Consider the following 15,000-nt stretch of genomic DNA (forward strand, 5'->3'; position numbering starts at 1 on the left):
CTATTCATATTTCCTTTTAGATTGATTTCGTTTACCTCCATAACCATACCCGTGTTAACATAATCTTCCAACTCTAATTTGGAATCTTCGTATCAGTCAACGCGCATTCTCTTCACTACCAGTAGTAAAAAATGTACCTTAAAAAATCATCAGTAACACAACATGCGTTCCAGACCAGTTTTCGTATCTCATACCATTGGACCTATGACAGATTCCCCTCTATTTTTAGTATAACATCTATAATCCTTTAATTGTTTTAGGACCTCGTTCCTATCTACCTATTCTACTACACACCTCGCAGTCTCCAAATCTATCCACTCGCAAACGATTAACTTCTACATCGCCCATACTTAACATCCACAAGATAATATCGCTCCGTTTTTAAAGGTGATGATTTTTCTAGGCTTTTGTACGCCTGATATACTTTTACTTTTTACTTTTTACTTTCAAACTCTTTACTCACCAGGCTTTGTTCAAACACTTCATATCGTCTCCCTTGTCTAAACCCGTAATGCACTTTTTTTAGGCAAGAGGGTGCCAACTGATAAATTGTGGCTCTCGTTGTTTGAATAAATCTAAATATAGGGCCAGCCTCCTCCTTTGTGAATGATAAAAGTTTTTTCCTTTTTTGTTATTCGAGAAATGCACCGTCTGATTCATGCCTTATTTGAAAGCAATAAAAAAAAACCTAATGGCCAGAGCCACGGTGTTTGGTGACTTATACCAGTTTCATTCGTGTGTGTAGCTTATTCAGGAATATTTCGATAAAATAATACTGTAAATAGTTTCCGATGACTTTAGGGAGTTTTGTCCTGCACAAAAGAATCGCTCTCTTTGTAACTCGATACCTTTTTTAGCAAGACAAATGAACGCATGAAAATTCTTCTAGCAAGACAAATGAACGCATGATAGTTCTTCTAGCAAGACAAACGAACGCATGATAGTTCTTCTAGCAAGACAAACGAACGCACGATAGTTCTTCTAGCAAGACAAACGAACGCACGATAGTTCTTCTAGCAAGACAAACGAACGCACGATAGTTCTTCTAGCAAGACAAACGAACGCATGATAGTTCTGCTAGTAAGACAAATGAACGCATGATAGCTCTTCTAGCAAGACAAATAAACGCATGATAGCTCTTCTAGCAAGACAAATGAACGCGTGATAGTTCTTCTAGCAAGACAAATGAACGCATGATAGTTCTTCTTGCAAGACAAGTGAACCAATGATAGTTCTTCTAGCAAGACAAATGAACGCATGATAGTTCTTCTAGCAAGACAAATGAACGCATGATAGTTCTTCTAGCAAAACAACTGAACGCATGATAGTTGTTTGAGCAAGACAAATGAACGCACGATAGTTGTTTGAGCAAGACAAATGAACGCACGATAGTTCTTCTAGCAAGACAAATGAACGCACGATAGTTCTTCTAGCAAGACAAATGAACTAATGATAGTTCTTCTAGCAAGACAAATGAACTAATGATAGTTCTTCTAACAAGACAAATGAACGCACGATAGTTCTTCTAGCAAGACAAATGAACGCATGATAATTCTAGCAAGACATGACGTGTCAATGGGATCTCGTTGATTCGTATGTTTTATCATGTAGATGTCTGCAACTCAATCACGTGTGATTTTTTAGCAACCGGAGCCAGTTATTTATGTCAAGGCGATCAATTTAGAAGTTATTTTTGGCATCTTTATCCGTCAGTTATGGCTGGAACTTCACAGTGTTCGTTACTTAAAGAAATAATTAAAAACACCGACTTCTGTCTATTATTTTGAGTGCTTAATTTTGCTTTTATGATGAAGCTAAGCATTGGGATAACATCAAACCTTCCAAGATATACTTCCACATGGAAAAACAAAGAAGTTCTAAACCTTAGTAGAACTGAAACGTAGAAATGTTGAAAAATGCCTGATAGCAAAAGCAGAATGAAGATTTTCGCAAATAATATTGTTTTTTCACAATGATGTGAATAATAAATTTACTCATGTCAGCAGTAACCTGATCAGGTAATTTTAGCCAATAATAAATATCATGACAGTGTATTAAAATAATTCTTAAGAAAATACGAAAATGTTATTCCAGACATTAGTATTACTGGTAGTGGTAAAAAAAGAACCCTACAACTCAACTGCTGTCAGCTTTTTAATTTGACTGACGGACTTAAAATATTAGAATTAAAGGGTTTATTCCTATAATCCGTTAAGAAGCAGATACTTAAAATCTTCCCATACCCTAAAGAGAGAGAGAGAGAGAGAGAGTGAGAGAGAGAGAGAGAGAGAGAGAGAGATAGAGATGCATTGACTTACAAGGGAATCCTAAAAATCACATTGTAGCTAAACTAATTTTCTACCCACGAGTTAAAATTTAACCCATTGTAAACTTTAATCACCCCACTGTACTTACACTTTTAAGATTTTCCTTTCGATTTTACCTCACGAAGCAAGGAAATCGGAAAATATAAGATATTCACCACAGATGCACCTCCAAACAAATATTGTATTACATGGGATAGGGTTGTCCGTGGCCTGATTGTTAACGTCTCTGCCTGGTGTTTGCCAATCGGGGATTCGAATCCATCTCAGACTCGTTAAGTGCCTTTAGTGTCTGCAACCTTACTATCCTTGTGAGGTAAGGTGGGGGGGGGGGGTGCGAGTTTGGGGGAACCTATATGTCTATCTGCTAAGTCATCAGCAGCCATTGCCTGGCCATCCCTGGTCCCAGCTTGGGTGGAGAGGGAGGTTGGGCGCTGATCATATAATATATGGTCAGTCTCTAGAGCTTTGTCCTGCTTGCTAGGACAATGTCACTGTCCCTTGCCTCTCCCATTTATGAGTGGCCTTTAAACCTTTTGTTCAATTTAAAGACTGTTATTTTTGTACATCTTTGTAACACTTTCTGGTGCCTTTAAAGCCGTATCGATAAAGATATCTTGCCGTCTTTAAAAGTGAAGGGAAGACAAACACTTGGTGATTATGCAGATTGTGTAGCAACAGTATTTTAATTGGAATACCATAAATAGGCGTGGACTTCTCTCTCAGACATAGTTATGCAGCTCATAGCGATCATTGAAGCTGTTCCTTTTATAAAAGTACAGGTAGCGCACATGTTTTAAATATTCATGAACTCGCCTGAGTGTTGAGAAACATTGGTACTGTATTTATATCTTTTTGTGGGTCAGATCATGTTTTAATAGTCTTTGACTGTTTAATGAAGGCAAAACTGTGTTCTTGTCAGTAGAAAGAAACTGTTATTTTTTACTAAATTCTCAGTAACCTGACAGTGACAAGAATATTATTGAATGTATATGAAATGTGGAGGGGTGTAGAAAGTGTGTTAGAAGTTATTATTATTATTATTATTATTATTATTATTATTATTATTATTATTATTATTATTATTATTATTATTATTATTATTATTAGCCAAGCTACAACCCTAGTTGGAAAAGAAAGATGCTATTAGCCCAAGGGCTCCAACAGGGAAAAATAGCCCAGTGAGGAAAGGAAATAAGGAAATAAATAAATGATGAGAATAAATTAACAATATATCATTCTAATAAAAGTAACATCGTCAAAACAGATATGTTCTATATAAACTATTAACAACGTCAAAAACAGATATGTCATATATAAACTATAAAAACTCATGTCAGCCTGGTCAACATAAAAACATTTGCTCCAACTTTGAACTTTTGAAGTTCTACTGATTCAACTACCCGATTAGGAAGATCATTCCACAACTTGGTAACAGCTGAAATAAAAAGGATGAATACAAATTTTTCGAGATGGCTTCGTTTTATAAAAAGAATATACTACTAGCTATATACCCTTAGTCATCTTTAATAAAAGAAATCCTTTTTTTTTCTTTGATATTTGTTGTATATCCTTAAGCTGTTTTTTTTTTTTTTATTTATTTATTTACGTTAGGTGTTGGGTACTATAGGAATACTATGCTGATTATGCAATTCTGCTTTTATACATCCTGTACTGATATGTATTATATATATATATATATATATATATGTATTATATATACATATATATATATATATATATATATTATAAATTATATATATTATACACACACACATATATATATATATATATATATATATATATTTGTGTATATATTATATATAAATATATATATATATGTATATATGTACATATGTACATATGTACATATGTGTATATATATATATATATATATATATATGTATATTTGTATATATATATATGTATATTTATATGTATGTATGTGTGTATATATATATATATATATATATACATATATATAATGTATATATATATATGTGTGTGTGGTGTGTGCGCGCGCGCGTGTGTGCGTGCGTGCGAGATAGAATATCAGGAGGAATGCGTAGATATAGAAATGCTGTAATGAAACCAAGAAACCAGTCCCCAAGGAACGTTGGAATAGAAAAAAAGTCACTAAATTTTTTGGAAATTGCTAGTTACAGAAAACAGCATATTTATTAAAGGAAGTTGATTTTGATTTAAAATAGATCTTTTAGGAAATGAATCTTTCGTTTCATGCGCAGTAGATGGGCTTTTTTCGCAAGCTGCTTTTGGGAAAAATAACCTAGGTGGTATTGGATTACAGGAAGTGGGTCCTTTTAATAATAATTACAGGAAATGGAAACACTAAAGCTCACATTTATCAGTAGGAAATGATTCCTAAGAAAACATGGAAAATATAGTTTACTGATTATTAAATATATCCTGAGGTTTTGTTGGAATCTGTTGTCGCGCTGCTAGAAAAAAAAAAATTCATATTGATTTTTTCAATAATGAAAAGTGCTTGTAAAAGTAATGATTTTTTTTAAAGCTATTTTTGGTATTATCGAAAATTGCTCAAAATGAAATATGAACGCATTAACCTCTGTCGTATTCACTTATATATATATATATATATATATATATATATCTACTATATTATATATATATATATTATATATAATTATACATACATACATACATACATACATAAGCAGTATATGTATGATATTGCATACCCAGAAAAAAAATCCTATTTTCCCCCATATGAAATTGAACTTCCTTGACGGGTTATTCGAACTTTATTAAGATTTCTTTCGACAGCGATGTCGAATTACGTTTCCCTAGCTCTGCAATCAGCTCAAATTTATTCAACGTCTGTGCATGGCCGCATTAACTATTCATGTGACAGTTCCCTCGTCATGGGAATTGCGTCAAGTAGGTTGAGCAACTGTTGAACCACTGCTTGTGTTTTACCGGTGGGAGGGGATGCTGCGTTCTTCCATTGCTATGCTGTCCGTTACGGCCGATTCTTTACTATGTCAAAGAGCCAATGCATTTCATTAGTGGAGCATGTCAGTACATTGTCACTCGATCTGCATTGTTTTTATACACTTTTTGCGCAACGACTAGACGACAAAATAACAACAGGAGATGATTTGCATCGACTGGAGATGATTTGCATCGACTGGAGATGATTTGCATCGACTGGAGATGATTTGCATCGACTGGAGATGCTTCGCATCGACTGGAGATGCTTCGCATCGACTGGAGATGATTTGCATCGACTGGAGATGATTTGCATCGACTGGAGATGCTTTGCATCGACTGGAGATGCTTTGCATCGACTAGAGATGATTTGCATCGACTGGAGATGATTTGCATCGACTGGAGATGATTTGCATCGACTGGAGATGATTTGCATCGACTGGAGATGCTTCGCATCGACTGGAGATGCTTCGCATCGACTGGAGATGCTTCGCATCGACTGGAGATGCTTCGCATCGACTGGAGATGCTTCGCATCGACTGGAGATGCTTCGCATCGACTGGAGATGCTTCGCATCGACTGGAGATGCTTCGCATCGACTGGAGATGCTTCGCATCGACTGGAGATGCTTCGCATCGACTGGAGATGCTTCGCATCGACTGGAGATGCTTCGCATCGACTGGAGATGCTTCGCATCGACTGGAGATGCTTCGCATCGACTGGAGATGCTTCGCATCGACTGGAGATGCTTCGCATCGACTGGAGATGCTTCGCATCGACTGGAGATGCTTCGCATCGACTGGAGATGCTTCGCATCGACTGGAGATGCTTCGCATCGACTGGAGATGCTTCGCATCGACTGGAGATGCTTCGCATCGACTGGAGATGCTTCGCATCGACTGGAGATGCTTCGCATCGACTGGAGATGCTTCGCATCGACTGGAGATGCTTCGCATCGACTGGAGATGCTTCGCATCGACTGGAGATGCTTCGCATCGACTGGAGATGCTTCGCATCGACTGGAGATGCTTCGCATCGACTGGAGATGCTTCGGATGGACTGGAGATGATTTGCATCGACTGGAGATGATTTGCATCGACTGGAGATGCTCTGCATCGACTGGAGATGCTCTGCATCGACTGGAGATGCTCTGCATCGACTGGAGATGCTCTGCATCGACTGGAGATGCTCTGCATCGACTGGAGATGCTCTGCATCGACTGGAGATGCTCTGCATCGACTGGAGATGCTCTGCATCGACTGGAGATGCTCTGCATCGACTGGAGATGCTCTGCATCGACTGGAGATGCTCTGCATCGACTGGAGATGCTCTGCATCGACTGGAGATGCTCTGCATCGACTGGAGATGCTCTGCATCGACTGGAGATGCTCTGCATCGACTGGAGATGATTTGCATCGACTGGAGATGATTTGCATCGACTGGAGATGATTTGGATCGACTGGAGATGATTTGCATCGACTGGAGATGCTTTGCATCGACTGGAGATGCTTTGTATCGACTGTAGATGCTTTGCAAAGACTGGAGATGATTTGCATCGACTGGAGATGATTTGCATCGACTGGAGATGATTTGGATCGACTAGAGATGATTTGCATGGACTGGAGATGATTTGCATGGACTGGAGATGATTTGCATCGACTGGAGATGCTTTGCATCGACTGGAGATGCTTTGTATCGACTGTAGATGCTTTGCAAAGACTGGAGATGATTTGCAACGTCTGGAGATGCTTTGCATCGACTGTTGATGATAAATATTAATGATTAGTTTACCTCAACTGATGGTTTTTTTTTTTTCCCGGATTATGTAGCTAGTCTTTTACTATCTCCCACACCTAATGAAGTTGTTTTCACCTTGTGTCTTGATGTCAAGAACAAAAACTCCCACCGGATGTAGCGGTGGTGGTGTACAGTCGCTCTTCTTGAAAGTCAAGGTTACTCCACGAGTTCAGCATGTGGATAAATGGCCTCTGGGGACAGGTGTTGCCTCAAGATTAAATATAAGTCTTTGTTCAGGTGTGGCTTTCTTGAGGAAGTAGTTCACAGGATCTTTGATCTATATTTAAGGATTACAGAAAAGGGAAGAAACCACGGGGATGCCTGTTCTTCTTTCTTTAGATCATGCTATGGAAATGCTTGAAATACGTTTGATGGTACGATGTGTAGACATCAGATAGAAAGGATTTCGGTGTTTTCATGCTACATGTAGGACTTAATTTGAAAACTTTTGACCTAAATACAGAGCGGAGCAATAATTAGCATATTGGGTTTGGAACATTATAAAAGGTTCATATTTTGTAATTCTTGAAATTTACTTTGCAATAGATATGTTAAGATGTATGTATGTATGTGCATATATATATATATATATATATATATTGTATATATATTATACATTGTATACATATTATATATATATTGTATATATATAATATATATATTATATAGAAAATATTTATATATATATTATATATATATATTGTATATACTGTATATTATATATATATTGTATATATATATATATATATATATATACATATATATATATATATATATATGTATATATAGTATTTTTAAGGCTTTGAAGTTTTCACGAATAATTGGTCCTACTCATCAGGAATAAAAGTTAAAATATATTAAACATTTCTAACGACTCGCTTCAAATCTCTGCATTTGAATCGCTTTGCAATGCCATTCACCCAACTAGCAATAACACTAGAAACTGCGTGCACGAAACCCATAATCATATATATATTAGAGGACGATTCTTTCGTTGAGTCTTGATCATCCGAATCCGTCGTAGAGTTCTATGCAATCAAGTCTTTTGTTCCTCTTCCGGGAAGTCTCGGCCTTGCCCATATTATTCTCTTCCGGTTATTTGTTTTATTAATTTGCTCTCTCTCTCTCTCTCTCTCTCTCTCTCTCTCTCTCTCTCTCGTAACATTTCTCCTTCAAATTCAGCTTGTAAAGTTTTACTCTCTCTCTCTCTCTCCTCTCTCTCTCTCTCTCTCTCTCTCTCGTAACATTTCTCCTTCAAATTCAGCTTTTAAAGTTTTAGGGGTTAGTATTGGCCAGGTTTTGAGATCGGAGATTATACGAAAGGGAAAATTTAATAATGGGATTAGGAGATTAAAAAAAATAGCCATTAATTTCTAAAGAATGTGGTTTTATAACCATCGTATTATGTGCAAGATGCTGATGCAAAATTGTTGAGCAAGATAATGTTGTTCTTTAGACAAAGGCTACTAAGGAAGATATCTTTTATAGTAGTTACATTAGTTAAATATTCTTAAATATAACAAATGGAAGACTTATAATTAAGCAGTAGACTATAAAACGAGGATATATTCAAATAAGAAAAATTATCCAGCTAAAAATTGTCAAGGTACATCTTAGCCGCGTGCGCTGAATGGCCTTGCAGATCCTAGTGCCGTTGTTAAATTCTATCCTTTTTCTACTGAAATTATTGATTTACGGTTTGGAACTAATGATTATTAAAGTCCCTTTCTTGTTTAGAAACGGGGATTGGATTTGTATATGATGAGAATCCGTTCCTGGTTAGGGTTTGAATGAACAAATTGTGAAGTAGATGATAGCTAACATAGTATCTTCTGTACGATAGAGAAATCCACCTCCTTCTCTCTTTACAGGTAACTATAGTCCATTTCTTTTATAGAGGCATATTTACACCGACTCGCAGCGGTGCCCTTTTAGCTCGGAAAAGTTTCCTGATCGCTGATTGGTTGGACAAGATAATTCTAACCAATCAGCGATCAGGAAACTTTTCCGAGCTAAAAGGGCATCGCCGCGAGTCGGTGCAAATATGCGTCGCTAAAAGAAATGGATTAATGTGTATAAAAGTTTAGTTTAAAATGAAAATACGCAAAATAGCTGTAGTCTCTAATTTCCAAGTATGAATAGTGAACATCTGAGGGGTCACTAGTAAGGCAAAAGTTGTATCCAGGATTTTGAGCACCGCCATTGTGTTGATATTGTGTTAAATGTTCAAGAAACATTTTTTTTTTTTTATTATTCATCTATTCGGTAGGACATTAAATCAAACCTTACATTCATCAAGTCAATGTTTTGTGTTTCACCTACGCGTTTACTCTACCTCTTCTAGGGAAGTTTGAGTAGGTTATATTTTGGACTCGATTTATTTGTTTATTCGATATGATTTTAGAAAGCATGGGCAGAGTTGTTGGTGTGTTCATGATGATTTTACATAAAGATGGGTCACTTAGCTAAAAAGAAACTAATGATAAATAATTTGGGAGTGTAGTTATTGTAGATGTTTGAAAAGGATTCGGGGGCTAGAAATGGAATTCTAAAGCAGTCATTTGATCAAAGGTAACATTTAAGTTGTTTTTATAATAACGAAAAAAAGTTATATTTGGGAAATTCTTAGGATGTGCCTATATGTACCTGATTTTTTTCAGTACTGGCTTAATTTGCCATTAGGAGCAAGGGAGAGATAGAGATGGCTTTTTTTTTTTTGGGGGGGGTGCTTTCTTATACAGTTGGCTTCATTAATTCCGGTACACTTAACGGGAAGTTAGTCTGTCAGTTGTATGTTATAGCAGCTATGTTTAGCAAAAGTAAGACTGCCGGCAACGCTGCTTGTAAGACAGTCGCTGAATTTGCAAATTCATGATCAGAAGCATTTCTACTGTTCAGGAAATAATATTTTGAGTATATGCCGCACTTTGTAATATTAATTGAAATTCTTTTGATCATGTGTTTAAAAGTTCCTGGACTTTGTTTTACAGGCAGTTTTTTTGAAGTTTCTCTTTTGATAAACGCAGCTTTACCAGCTAAATTTATAAGGTACGGCTGTCAGATGTCTCCTTAGCTTCCAGTGAAGTGTGCCGGAATTTAATGAAGCCAACTGTGTGCACACTCGTGTATATTGTGCCTGAAATAACCAGTTAGAAGTATGTCTATTGTGACAAATATCACCTTTCAGTACGTATATTATGTTCATTATATGTATTCACTGTGTGTAATGTTTTGTTTCTTGTGCCAGGTTGTATCCCGGTAAACATTTATCGTATTATGGAAGAATTTAGAAGTGCTTTTGAGTATGAACTTTGTATTCATGTAAGATTCTCTTTCAAGTAGCTATTTTCATTATTATTACAAGCTAAGCTATAACCCTAGTTGGAAAAGCAAGATGGTATAGGCCTATGCCCAAGGGCTTAGAGCACTGCCAGGAAAGGAAAAAGGAAAATAAATAAACTATAAGAGAAGTAATAAAAATCAAAATAAGATATTTCAAGAACAGCAACAATATTAAATTATATCTTTCATATGTAAATTATAAAACCTTCAAAAAAAAAAAAGAGAGAGAGAGAAAAAAAAGATAGAACAGCGTGCCCAGGTGTACCCTCAAGCAATATAGCTCTAATCCAAGACAGTGAAAGGCCATGGAACAGAGGCTATGGCTCTACCCAAGGGTAGAGGACAATGGTTTGATTTTGGAGTGATTTTGACCATACATATTTAAGCCAATAAATAACTTATAAAAGTTAGTAAATCGTAAGTGGCTCTTCCTTTTTCAGGTTTAGAATGATGATATAGTTATGCTTACGGGTGTTCAATACTTTACGTAGGTATTTTTATACTGTAGTTAAAATATGGGTTAGATTTAGTGGAAATTGCTCTAATATGCACAGAAAAAGCTGTAGCCATGTATTGTAAGGATTTTGCCAACTAGTTTGATTTCTTTGTGGCATTGTTTCTGTCCTTAAGAATAATTGCTCAATGGCCTTAGTTAAAAGTAAACAAAAACTTGAAAGTGATACAGCTCTTGTGATGTTTACAAAAACCCGTTGATCTACGCTAAGGACCGTAAAGTGATAATCAACTGTAATACTCGCACAAAAACCGCACCAACACAAATCTTATTTATTGGAATCCATTTTCTCTTTGTTAGTTCCATTAATTCAAATAAACCATATCATACGAATTACACTTAGCGTGGTGTTTAGGCTCTCGGTACTTGTGCACTAGTAGATATTCAATATCAACCCGAAGAATCATAAGTGGTGTGTAATTATTCATTGCTCACTATTATTAATATTAATATTATTATAATTATTATTATTATTATTATTATTATTATTATATACACAATTATATGCAGTATAGTGTGTATATTACAAACATACAGTATATATATATATATATATATATATATATATATATATATAGTAGCCAAGCTACAACCCTAGTCGGAAAAGCAAGATGCTATCAGCCCAAGGGCTCCAATAGGGAAAAATAGCCCAGTGAGGAAAGGAAATAAGGAAATAAATAAATGATGAGAACAAGTTAACAATAAATCATTCTAAAACACTAACAACGTCAAAACAGATATGTCCTATATAAACTATTAACAACGTCAAAAACATATGTCATATAAACTATAAAAAGACTCGTGTCAGCGTGGTCAACATAAAAACATTTGCTCCAACTTTGAACTTTTGAAGTTCTACTGATTCAACTACGAGATTAGGAAGATCATTCCACAACTTGGTAACAGCTGGAATAAAACTTCTAGAATACTGTGTAGTATTGAGCCTCATGATGGAGAGGGCCTGGCTATTAGAATTAACTGCCTGCTTAGTATTACGAACAGGATAGAATTGTCCAGTGAGATCTGAATGTAAAGGATGGTCAGAGTTATGAAAAATCTTATGCAACATGCATAATGAACTAATTGAACGACGGTGCCAAAGATTAATATCTAGATCAGGAATAAGAAATTTAATAGACCGTAAGTTTCTGTTCAACAAATTGAGATGAGAATCAGCAGCTGAACACCTGACAGGAGAACAATACTCAAAACAAGGTAGAATGAAAGAATTAAAACACTTCTTCAGAATAGATTGATCACCGAAAATCTTGAAGGACTTTCTCAATAAGACAATTTTTTTTGCAATTAAAGAAGACACAGACCTTATGTTTCTCAAAAGCAAATTTGCTTTCGAGAATCACACCTAATATTTTGAAAGTCATACAAATTTAAAGAAACATCATCAATACTGAGATCCGGATGTTGAGGAGCCACCGTCCTTGACCTACTTACAATCATACTTTGAGTTTTGTTAGGATTCAACTTCATACCCCATAACCTGCACCATGCACTAATTTTAGCTAAATCTCTATTAAGGGATTCACCAACCCCAGATCTACATTCAGGGGATGGAATTCATGCAGAGAGTAGCATCATCTGCATATGCAACAAGCTTGTTTTTTAGGCCAAACCACATGTCATGTGTATATAGTGTGAAAAGTAATGGGCCAAGAACACTACCCTGTGGAACACGGGATATCACATTCCTATACTCACTATGGTGCCCATCAACAACAACTCTTTGAGATCTATTACTTAAAAAATCAATAATAATGCTAAGAAACGACCCACCCACTCCCAACTGTTTGAGTTTGAAAACAAGGGCCTCATGATTAACACGGTCAAAGGCAGCACTAAAATCAAGGCCAATCATACGAACTTCCTGACCACAATCAAGGGATTTCTGTACTGCATTGGAGATTGTAAGAAGGGCATCACATGCTCCAAGGCCTTTACAGAAACCAAATTGCAAACTAGGGAATAGATGATTACCTCCAGCAAACTTATTAAGACGTTTTGCTAGAAGACGCTCAAAAACTTTAGATAATATGGGAGTTATGGAAATTGGGCGGTAATCAGTGGGACTTGAGCTACCACAAACACATTTACCTAGAGGAGTAACATTACCAATCCTCCAACAAGTGCTAAAAGCTCCTTTTCTTGCTAACTTGTGCAAAATAACAGATAACTTTGGAGCTAAGAAATCTGCTGTCTTTGTAAAAAACAATGGAAAAATACCATTTGGGTCTACACCTCCATAAGCATCAAGGTCCATCAAAAGAGCTTTAATTTCACGAGATCGAAAAGCTAAACTAGTTATAGCCTCAGGAAAACATGAATGAGGAAGTTCAAGTTTATCATTACTCTGTTTACTGTAAAAAACATCAGCCAAAAGGGTTGCCTTTTCCTTTGGACAGTGAGTGACTGAGCCATCTGGTTTAAGTAAAGAGGAACTGTTGCATATACACCAAAGAGTGCAGATTTAAGGGTAGACCACCATTTATGTTCCTGAGTTGTACCAGAAAGGGTTTCTTTTATGGTTAAATTGTATTCCTTTTCAGTTGAGGCATAAACTCTCTTGAGCAAAAGCTGGAAGCTGAGTATAGTTATTCCTGGTCGAATCTGATCTGTTACCCTTCCAAAGATGATAGGCCTCCTGCTTTTCCAAATAAGCACGTCTACAATCATCATTGAACCACGGTTTGTCCTTCACTCAGTACCTTAGCACACGAGAAGGGATACGCCTATCAATTATGTTGACTATATTCTCATTCAAAGGGACAACAGGATCTACACTACTATATAATCATGCAAAATCCCATTCTAGTCTGTTTGGGATTTCATAAAAATTTTACAAGAGACTGATATATCAGGGACAGGCTGCTCAGTCTTCACTACTAATGAAATCAAGGCATGATCAGATGTCCCGACTGGAGAACCAACCTTACAAGTTATAACGCCAGGGGAGTCGGTGTATACGAGGTCCAAGCAATTACCAGACCTGTGGGTAGCTTCGTTTATGATTTGCTCACAGCCTGATTCAGAGGCAAAGTGTAAAGCTCTTAAGCCATGGCGATCGGTAGGAGAGATAGAACTTAACCACTCCCTATGGTGAGCATTAAAATCACCAATAAAGAGAAAAGAAGCCTTTCTATCATCTTGTATCTTAGCCATAATGGTAAGAAGACAATCGAAGATAGAATCATCCATGTCTGGATTCCGGTAGATCGAACACACACAAAAGTTATGCCTGACTCAAGCTTTTATTACCTGAATCTCATGACATCCACATTGATAGCAGGACTTATGAGAAGCAGGGTACTCAGACCTAATATACACAGCCATTCCCCTGGCCCTAGGGATGGCATCACGTTTCAACATCATTGGCTTCTTAAAACCAGTTGCGCAGATGAGCTAAAAAGGTTCCACAATGACATAAATGTTTAAAACTGTATTTTAGTAGATTACACAGCGAACTGGATAAAAATACAATGCTTTATACACGTCCTATATCATTGTGGAACCTTTATAGTATGATACGGAAGTACGACATTGTACTTAATTGCACCCTATATATTCTGTGCTATTGGCATGATCCGATATGGGTGCCCTGATAAGCTATCAAATAAGAGTTATCTGTACCAGACCCAACGTAGACTTAAGACCTAATCATGAATAATCGGGCCTCTATCACAAGAAGGCCGTGACAGCTTGCTCCTTTAGAGGCTAGCATGTTTCAGTGCAAACAACTCAAACGAGGCCGTTGTCTTTTTTGTATATTATGTTCTCGCAATGGAGATAAGATTAGACCACTCGGTGGTAATAAAAAATTGTTTGTCTTAATTCAACGCTTTTGGTGACTTCAACAAAGCCAAACTTAACTCCTACGACCATTTTACCATAGTTATTTCCTTGATGCGTATCTGGTAGAGAAGGTTTTCTGATGAATAGCTTTCATCAACTAGAAGTTTTTCTGGCATGGAGACGATTTTACTGGGGACAATATTGCTGTGGAAAAATAACTTGCTTCTGATTTTTTTTTTTATATCAGTA

The 15,000-nt window shown here is 36.4% G+C and overlaps 1 protein-coding gene across 3 annotated transcripts in view; it reads left to right on the forward strand.

Moving 5' to 3' along the window:
* The window catches only part of LOC137657895 (uncharacterized), a 148,597-nt gene that overhangs the window by 107,942 nt on the left and 25,655 nt on the right, over nt 1–15,000 (forward strand). The window lies entirely within an intron of this gene.

This window comes from Palaemon carinicauda, chromosome 18 (assembly GCF_036898095.1).
Source record: "Palaemon carinicauda isolate YSFRI2023 chromosome 18, ASM3689809v2, whole genome shotgun sequence".
Classification (NCBI taxonomy): Eukaryota; Metazoa; Arthropoda; class Malacostraca; order Decapoda; family Palaemonidae; genus Palaemon; species Palaemon carinicauda.